We start from the raw sequence: 9999 nt of genomic DNA, 5'->3' as shown, positions 1-9999 counted from the left end.
AGCACGACAAAGTTTTTGCAAGCGAGGGAAGATATGAGGATTTTAATATCATCGAACTAATCGAACTTTTTACTGACTGAACTAATAGAACTGCTATTGCTTCAAAAATTGTGAGTGTTCGATTAGGTTCGATTAATTTTTTTAATCAAACTCAGGGTCGGTCGGATGACTGGAACCAAACAATTTTTAGAGATCCGCCGTATCTTCCACCCCTGATTAATGTGTTTTTTTCTAGTAGAGCCCATTTTAGCACCCGCATAGCATTTAATCTATTCTCTGTCGAGAAGGTCGCAGCAATCACAAATATCTTTGTTTCATGTCGCCCGACCAACTCTTGAAAATGCAAAACACGCTGTCGGGCATCCCGCCATCTCAGTTTCAAAACGCCTTTTTCCGGCGCCTCCTTACAGACCAATTTTAAAAAACCCCAAAAATTTTGCGACCGTTTCACTTTTTTTAGACATACCATGATATCAGGTAACTTGCATCAGTGGAGGCTAACAAGCATAGCCCTCAAATAAATGACCTGGCTGGTCAATAAAATACAACCTCGCAGCTCAGCTCGCAGCCCTACTCGACCATTTTTGTTTTGATTAAACTTTGTATTTTAATGACCAGCCAGGTCATTTATGTGAGGGCTATGCATGTTAGCCTCCACTGATGCAAGTAACAAGATTTCACGGTAACAATTTAACAAGCCTAAGGACGCGAAATGAAGATATTTATTTGTGATTGCCGCATCATGCTTTAAAGAACAAAACAAACGCTCATCAAAATCAAAGTGACAGTAAAAAATTGCGACTGCATGAGAATATTTTGGATCTGAAAAAACTTAGTCTCATGGGAATCCATTCTATAATTTCTTGATATACATATTCTCCTGTCCAGGAAAAACTTGGCTGCTAAGGTAGGGTAGGGGGAGGGTTGGCCAAATGCTGCTAAAAATCGAATGTGGAATGTCTCTATGCAATAGCCCCTTATTTGTAAATTTGTTAGATTTTTTAGTTCATGGTTCATCATACATCGCCACCAACAAAACCTTTTTCATCCTTTGAAAGCGCTGAACATCACATCTTTCAAAGATCTGTTTTATCTGCGTTCGAAAGATGATTTTACAGTGTTCGCGCTACAGTTTTTGTTGCATGGTAATATTTTGAAAGCGTCTGGACAAAATTTAGAATTTAGAATTTAGAATTTTCCAACTGACTGACCCATGTTTTGAAATGACGTGACGTGAAGTGAAGATGTTTGTGATTGAAGCCTTATTATCATATAATTGTGTTTGTATTACTATTTAGATAACGCACGTGAAGCAAACAATCGAGTTAAGGAATTGACAAAAGATGTCCCTCATGTACAACCGTCGTTACCACCAAAAAGTATTAGTAAAAAGAAGAAAATAACCTTTGAAGATTCTGACGATTCTGAATATTCTGAAATTGAGGAACCTGAGGAACCTGTTCAGAAGAAGAAAGGAAAAACAAAGTCGAAGAAAAAGCCTGCTGAAGATGCCACGCATGAACCAGCCAAAAAGAAAAGAAAGTCAAATCAAGAAAAAGAAATGGAACAAGAGAAATTAAAGGAAAAAGAACGAAATTTCATGGGTGCTTTGGAAGGTATACATTTCAATATGAGTGGAGGAGACGATTCAGAAATTGATAAAACCAAACAGTCAGATGACATTAGCACCAGCTTTAGCTTCAGTACTACTAAAGATCCTGCTGAGACCACTAAACTGAATGATCCAAAGTCTGCGTCAACCCCTCTATCCAATAAGGAATTCACACCCACTACTAAGCTAAACATATCCAAAGATACTCGAGTTGAAGAACATGTTCAAAAAAATACTGAGACTACTAACCCGAAGAATTCAAAATCTGCGTCGACCCCTCTATCCAATAAGGAACCCACACCCACTACTAAGCTGAATATATCCACTCGTGTTGAAGAACATGCTGAGACCACTAAACTGAAGAAACCAAAATCTGTGTCATCCCCTCTATCCAATAAGGAACCCACACCCACTGTATCCAAAAAACAGCCTTCAGATGCTCGTAAACCCAACATGGTCCTTGAAACGTCAACTGGCTCACCCAGCTCCACAAGCTCCTATATATCGAAGCACAAAGCCACTAATCTTGCCAAAAGTTGTTACTTTTGTGGCTTAAAGTCCAAAAAGATAGATGAGTTACAAGCAAAAGTCGAAGCCCTTCAAGCAGACAATGATAGACTGCAAAATGTTATTGATCAGGGCAACTATGTCGGTGAGTTTCTTGTTTTGTTTGTTTTCTTGAATTTGATGATTGTTATATTTGGCATTATATTTGGCTATTCTAATTATAGGCCTCCAATACGACTGTCAATCACTTTATTGGGCTATCCATAAAAGACTTATACAAAAAAATATAAATGTTGTATGCTACTGTAGACCTGCCTTTTCAACAATGACCACATAGAAAAAATATCCCCTTCCAATGCTTGTTTCTCCCTTTTATTATACTTTCCTCGCTTGAAGTGTGAACATCTTCTATGGATGGTTCCCCTTGATTTTTTTTTCAATTAGATCTTGATGTACCGACGCCTGGTATTCTACCAAAGATTATTGCACAGAAATACAGAGTAAGTTGATCAACAAGTTTTTAAGCATTTCTTTGGTTAAAAACTCAACTTCTAAATTTAAAACTTTTTAAATAAGGGGGAGTTTCTGTCATGAGCCATCCTTCCATCCAATCCATCAAGGGGTTTTTTGGTGAAAGTTTGAGTTTCATTTTGACAAAGAGAAAAACAGCCAAAACGTTATGTAAATTATTTTTTTCATATTTAGATGGAAGAGCTTGTCAATGGATCAAATGTGTATATCACGCAAGAGCAGTTAAGAATACTTGAAACAAAGCGAACTGGTACTTCTGCTGTTAGCTTCTTGCTTGATACATTTTATCTAAAAGAAGATCAATTGCAAATGAATGTCAGTGGTGCTAATGCAAAAAAGCCTATCGACAGTTCCATTCTGTCTGCTATGTTGAGTAAGTATAAATTTATTTATTCTCGACTTAAATACTAGATGTAAAGACTTCCGCGAGCAGAAACTTTTGCAAGGTCGAAAAATTTTACAGATTTTAATTTTTTTTAAAGAGTATATCGCAAGCATAATTTTTTGCCGATCGCTTAGTAAAGAATTTTCAAAGACATTCAACTTTGCGAAAAAAGCCAAAATTCGCAAAGATCGTGATCGTTTGAACGCCTTAAGTATACAACATTAAAAAAAGCCTGAGATTTATAAGATGAAGTTTAGCTTATTTCTTGTATGTGTGTAAAGGTTTGAATAGTTTGTGTTAGAGACACTTTAGCTAACATAGATGATTATCCTGTTTATTTTAGCTTACACATTAGCAAAGTATGATGTCACTAATGCTAAACTAAGACAACGTCTAAGAAATAAACTTGAGTCCTTAAAGTCGAAACATCGTGATGCCAAAGATCCAGGGCGCAGCAAGTCATCAAAGAATAAAAAGAAAAAGTAGAAATAAGTTGTGAAGAACCAAGTCCTTCTGAGTTGTGGAAGTAGTGCAACCAGATGTATTTATATTCAGTACACATTTTATAATTGTCATGTTGATAGCGCTGTGAACCCTCCTTCAGATTAGAGTTACTTATCGTCAGAATTCTAAAGGTATTTACATACAAATTTGAAAGATTTGATTGAAGTTGAAAATTCATGTTTTTAGTTTTCAATTTTTTAAGAGCTTTATTTGCACGGTTTGTGTAATTTACGATGCGCGATCCAACGATTCACGATGCACGATCCATGCATAATTTATGTCGATTTATGTTAATTATTCTAATTATGCACGAATAAGTTTTCGTAATGCTAGCTGCAAACATCCTATAACAATAACGAAAAAAAAAATTAATAAAAAAGGGGAAATAATTTATCATAATCAGAATGATTAAAATAACTTATATTTTCTGTGTAGAAAAACCAAAATTTGATAGCGAGAGAAAAAAATGTTCGCTGCATGCCTCACTTGTTTTTAAAATGAAAGAAAAAGCCTTTGACGTCATAGAAAAGTTTTGGCGCGAAAAATTTATTAAAACAAACTCATTTTTGTACGTTTATTATTTTTCTAAGAACAGCGAATGAGGTAAATAAGGAATCATTGGCTTCATTACTTTTGGCATGTTCTTATAAAAGCCTTTCACCAACTGAATTGCAACTGGTGCTTTTATTTATTTGATATTTTTCTCTGTTTGATGATCAATTCAATTCATTTGATCTTTCTCAAAAAAGGTGAGTTTATACATGCGCTCTTCATTAAAAAACGTCTTCCCTACTTTACCACAACATTGTAAATTTTTGTTTATAACCCTGTCTCAATCCAATGCATTTGGTTGGTTTAATCGGAGAAACGTTTTTTCTTTAAAGAAAGAAAGCAAAAAGGTTACAAGATATTCAATTCAAAGCATGGGCAAAAAAGTTTATGTTTTGATTTGATTTGATTGTTGAGGTTAAAATATATGCACGCATACTTTACATTTTTTCCAGGAATACAAAAGAAGGAATTAAAATATGTGATTACTAAAACCTGTAAATGCATAATTAGAATAATTAACATAATATATGCATGGATCGTGCATCGCGCATCGTGAATCGTTGGATCGCGTATCGTAAATTACACAAACCGCTTTTTGCATGATGTAATGTAGCTTATTGTGTTCATAGAGATTCAGTCCAGATTCATCAAAGCAGGTTGCAACTCTGTTTTCTGTTTCTTTCTTGCCAAATTCACAGGCCTTTTTCCTTTTTATATTGTAGGTATTTAGGTATTTGTGTCTCCAAATTAGTTATCTATTTTTGTGATGTAGATTATTATGTGTTTCATTATTTTTATCAAAGAAATTCGAACATATTTATTCACCGGGGGGGGGGGGGGCACGCAGTTACTACAAGACATGATGTGTAGTAAGTGCTTTTTCAACACTTTTTTTCAGGACCACCACCCTTTGCAGCTACTACACCTTGGTAGTAACTGTTTCTCGGGCGGTATAATGCAGGCCCGCCCAAAATGGCCGATTTTTGAGTTGCAAATAATGTTAGACTTTGAGATTGAATTGTGAAGTGAATATTTCATATAATTGGATAATTCTTTTTTTAAATGAAAGATGTAACCTTTTTCTATTCATTTTGTCAATTTTTTCATACTCTGCATCATTTCCTAGGGTTTCAACCTCCATATGAAAGGGGTCCCAAATTCTCAGTTTTTCGGTTATAGCAGCGTTAAATTTGCAGAAAGGCCCATACTTTTTTCATCAATTTGGATGCAAACATGTTACTGTAAGATATTTAAGCCTAGTCTGATATGCTCTGGGACTTTATTCATACAATATCTTGCAAAAGGTATACAGTCAAGCTCTAGTGATGGTCTTTTTTGGAGGGAAACAGAGTAATCGTTAATTATGACATATCTGCCTAGGCTTATTATGAAAGTTCATTCCATTGGCTTTCCAAAAATGTATAGTTTCTAATATGTTTATAACATAAAAACCTTTGCTAGGGACCCCACTTCGATTTGTGGTGACTGTTTCTAGCTGTCAAGGTAAATTTTCGAAGAACTTTGTTTACAATTTGAACGATCATAAAATTACAGACCAGATTGTTTACGGCGCCAAATAACTATTTTAAAGACTGCAGACCGGCTTTTAGCCTGTACCCGGTAATAAAGTTTTGTTAAGATCCTCAAATATCGCAACCCAATACAGGCTATCTCGAACTTCCCGCGCTAAAAATATTAGTGCCCATTCTTCATAAGGGCGCAAAGCTGCAAAGTCCAGACTAGAAATTTGTAAAACAATTATAAACAAGAGAAGAATTTCCTGTCCTGCTCCTGACTTCTTGGCAACTGGCAACCAAGGTATGTGTGTGAGAAATATTTATTCTATTTTTATCCCCCTGACCAAACAGCTTGTCACTTGTACAATCAATAACAGACAGTATTTTTCTGACTGGAATAATATCTTATGCCCATGAAATATGAAAGATCATGCCTTTATTCCCAACCATTAAAACATTATTGTGGAAGTAGGTTGATGGTTGGGGGTTGGAGGATGGATATTTTGATGATTTCAGGCTGGTCTGCAGCCGAATGTCTTCTATGTTCAGAGCATATTTTTATAAAAATAAGATATAAAGTTTTACCTATCTGTTGTGCTTATAAAAATGAAGGTTGTAAACAATTTAACATCAATTCCAAAAAGATCTAGGTCTCACTTCTGAAAGGTATATTTATAAGAATATATAAATTGAAAATTCTTGTATTCTTACTCATCTTACTATACTAAATGAGATTATGAAAAATGTCTGTAACGCTAGCCCAGTAACATATGTTAAGGTTTCTAAAATTTGAACGCCGCAGCTGGAAAACCTATCCACCTTCGATACAAAAAGTCTCGCGCTAAGTTTGACAAGCGTAGAAAACTCGGATTAGAGAAGACTCTACACTGCTATTTGTAAACGAAAAAAGTTCTGACGTCAATTTCATGAAAAAGTACTGCGACGTCACAAAGTTTCAAATAAAAAGGTGTGGCATTTTTGTAGCACGATTTCGAATTATTCTATATCAACACACGCAACAAAATCTAACATTGTTGTTTAATGATTAAACTTCGTCTAACATTATTTAAAAAGGTTTCAATGTGTGTTGCATTGCATATGCGCCGGTCTTAAGCTGTCCTCATGTGAAGCCAACAAACGGGAAAACCTTCAGTGCTCAACCGCAAAGCACGAGCAACCCTCTCACCACCTCAGACTTTGGGCGTCTGCAACGACGGGTACCCTCCATAATTTTAACAGGGTCACTATGGCATTTCATTGAACACAAACTTCCGTTATCTTAAAAAGACATATCATCGAGGCTTACAGACACAAAATTTTGACTAATGTAGAAAGTTTAGAAGTATAATTTTTATTATTGTATTCGGCATTTTAAGCCAAAACGATGTCAGGCATTAACCCACATTATAGTATTTTAAAGGCTTTTGATGTGCAAGCAAAACCGTTAACCGGCGTTTGCGACGACGGGAACCGTCTAGTCTTTTTCTAAAGTGAATTTTACGTAGTGGTTCAAGGTCACTTAACCTATAAGTGGCTAGAATAGGCATGGTCATCTAGGTGGCTAGCTTTACGTAATTTTCATTGAAATACTTTTTTCGGTGTGCTATTATAACTGCAAAAAAGACAGCTGCCTTATCGATAATTTGCTTTTTTGATTTTTGCGCTTTTACTTTGTTTCAAAGTGGATCTTACGTAGTGGTTCAAGGTCACTTATCCTATAAGTGGCTAGAATAGGCATGGTCATTTAGGTGGCTAGCTTTACGTAATTTTCATCAAAATACTTTTTTCGGTGTGTTATTATAACTGCAGAGAAAACACTGCCTTTCCAATGATTTCCTCTTTTGATATTTGCATTTTTACTTTGTTTCATTAGTGAATTTTACATAGTGGTTCAAGGTCAATTATCTTATAAGTGGCTAGAATAGGCATGGTCATTTAGGTGGCTAGCTTTATGTAATTTTCATCAAAATACACTTTTTCAGTGTGTTATCATAATTTTCACTTGGATTTCAGTGTATTTTCCTCACCTAAAGGCTTGGAAAATATTGTACGAAAAAATCTCGGAACTCGAAAAAATATGTTAACATATTTTAACTATTTTTAACCGTCAGATAACTATTACTTATTTTTATTTGACAGGCGTAAATAGTGACCTTTTATTGGTTTCTTTTTTTGTCCAATACTTTCAAATACGAGGCATCCGTGGAGGCTGTATATTTTCAAATTGACATCACTCAACAGATTTGAGCATCTTCTCTTTGATGTTAAGTCGCAAAATAGAAATTCGTACTTGTGAGGAAAAATTATCAAGAATCTCTATTTTTGTGCTTATAAATTGGCATTGTGTACTTGAAAAAAGTACTCTTAAGTTCCAAATAAACAGCCTTCCACTCTGTTCCACTTGTAAATTTTTTTGAAAATTTTTCAACCCTTCTATTGATTTTTATGAATATTTTAAGCTATCAAAGAGAGTCCCTTATATTACTCTAAATAGCCTGATTTTAGCCTATATTTACCTTATTTTTGGGTTATTAGAAGTACAATTTCTAACCCCCGGCACTTAGACCCCCCGTTTATTAAAATTTGGAAATTTTCATCACCCTCTTATTTAATCGATCCTGGAAATCTGTCCAGTTGAGATTTTTTCACTTTTCATAACTTCTAACTTTCAAGTTTTTCTTTAGGGTTTCTTGTGTTTACCACGTCTGTTTTGAAGTCAAGTGCTGTTTGTGAGCTCAGGTATTTCTATTTTTTTAAGGTTCACTAGAGCACTAGAATAACTAGAGTGAGGGAACTTAAAACCTTTTTCAAAGATGAGAATGTATGTATGGCATAAATGGGTGTTTTAACAAATTCCATAGGCATTAATTTTGAAAATGTAAAAATCAACTATTTAAGTGGCTTAGCACATTCCATTGATAAGTTCTTTTTTTAGAGAAAGAAATAGCCTAGTTTGAGAAGTTTTGCTAGTGTAAAGCAGCATAGAGCTGCTATTTGAAATCAAAAAAACTTTGTTTTAATTTTTTTTAATTCAGATATCAAGAATGACAACTATTTTGGATCCTATTGGTTGTGGCTTTGCAAAGATTGCCCTGTATAAAGGCGTAAACAGTGAAGGTGTTAATAAAAACTCTAGTACGGTTGCAGTCAGTAAAGTATTAAGATGTGCTCATGAACGATTTCTTGAGGTGATGGTAGATGGGCAAGGGTTTAGTGTTAAGTATGTTTGGTACCGAAAAAATGTCGAAAAGATCAAAGAAAGTTTAACCTTATTTGGAAAGAACAATTCAGCTGTTAGAAATAGTTTGATTGATGGGTTTTCTAATGAAGTCTGGTCAGGATTGTGTCAAAAACAAAAAGCTAGGCACAGTCTTTTTCATTGCAATGGGTGTTTGAAAATTGAAAAGTATCGTGCACTGTTGGCTAAGTTTCCTATAAAAGAAAGCGATTACACAGCAAAGAAGAGAGCAAAAGAAGGTGGCTTGTACAAACCAAATACCAGTGAAATGAGAAAGATTACTACAGAAAAGATGGCAGAATTAGATAAAGAGTTTGTTAAAGAACATGGTTGCAGCTTTCAGGAGGCAAGCAAGAATTTAAAAGCATATAGTAAAAGAAAGGAGAAGACCGAGATGGCCCGACAGTTTAAAAGAACAGTGGAGAAGCTTGATGAGGACACAATAGTTTTGAGGTTTGAAATTTGACATTGAAACTATAGACATTGTGACACATATTCCTTTTACTTTCGTCCAACAATACTTTTACTTTGATATAGTGAGGTTTTGTGGTCCAAAATCCCAATATTCAGTCAGGCATTATTCACTGTAAAATAGGCAAAATATGATTTGTGTCCTACATATTGAATGTTTTTGACTGTATGAATTTGTCTATTAGTCTACTCAAACCTCAATTCACTTATTTTTTGGGATTGAATCTCACCTAAATAGCATTTCATAATAACCATTGCATAATCAATTACTAATACCCCCTAGTATCTCCTCTCCCATACTTTTCCACTACATAGAACAAATTAGCTGGAATCAATTTTGAATACTTATAGAGCGTATGGCAGTGATCACTCCATGCTTTCACGTGAAAGGGAAAGGACCGTGAAATGTATGGAACGTAAATCGGATGCAATCTCAAGAACAAAACTCCAGAATGAATTGATTGCTGCCGGTACAAAGAGACCCCGTTGCAGTGTTGGCCCCACTAGTAGCTACACAATTGAAGATTTGGATGGGTGTTTGGAGAAGGTTTTTTGCAACTGTTTTCAATCTGTATTTAAAGTTCTTGAAAATATTGAAGATTCGAAAAAACTGAACTACTTTTTAGATAACATTATTTTGTATGAAATCTTTATGAAAATGAGTTCAATAATTTCTGTTATA

General features: G+C 34.8%; 1 long non-coding RNA gene across 1 annotated transcript; it reads left to right on the top strand.

Moving 5' to 3' along the window:
• The first annotated feature begins 5309 nt into the window (after positions 1-5309).
• LOC136803847 (uncharacterized) lies at positions 5310-9951 on the top strand. Its single transcript, XR_010846212.1, has 3 exons — positions 5310-5909; positions 8293-8347; positions 9669-9951. It is a non-coding gene; the product is annotated as an uncharacterized lncRNA (long non-coding RNA).
• The last annotated feature ends 48 nt before the right edge of the window (positions 9952-9999 follow it).

The sequence above is a fragment of the Clytia hemisphaerica genome, unplaced genomic scaffold, assembly GCF_902728285.1.
Source record: "Clytia hemisphaerica strain Z4C2 unplaced genomic scaffold, Clytia hemisphaerica genome assembly, whole genome shotgun sequence".
NCBI classification, from domain to species: domain Eukaryota; kingdom Metazoa; phylum Cnidaria; class Hydrozoa; order Leptothecata; family Clytiidae; genus Clytia; species Clytia hemisphaerica.
This window is presented reverse-complemented; position numbering and strand designations above follow the sequence as displayed.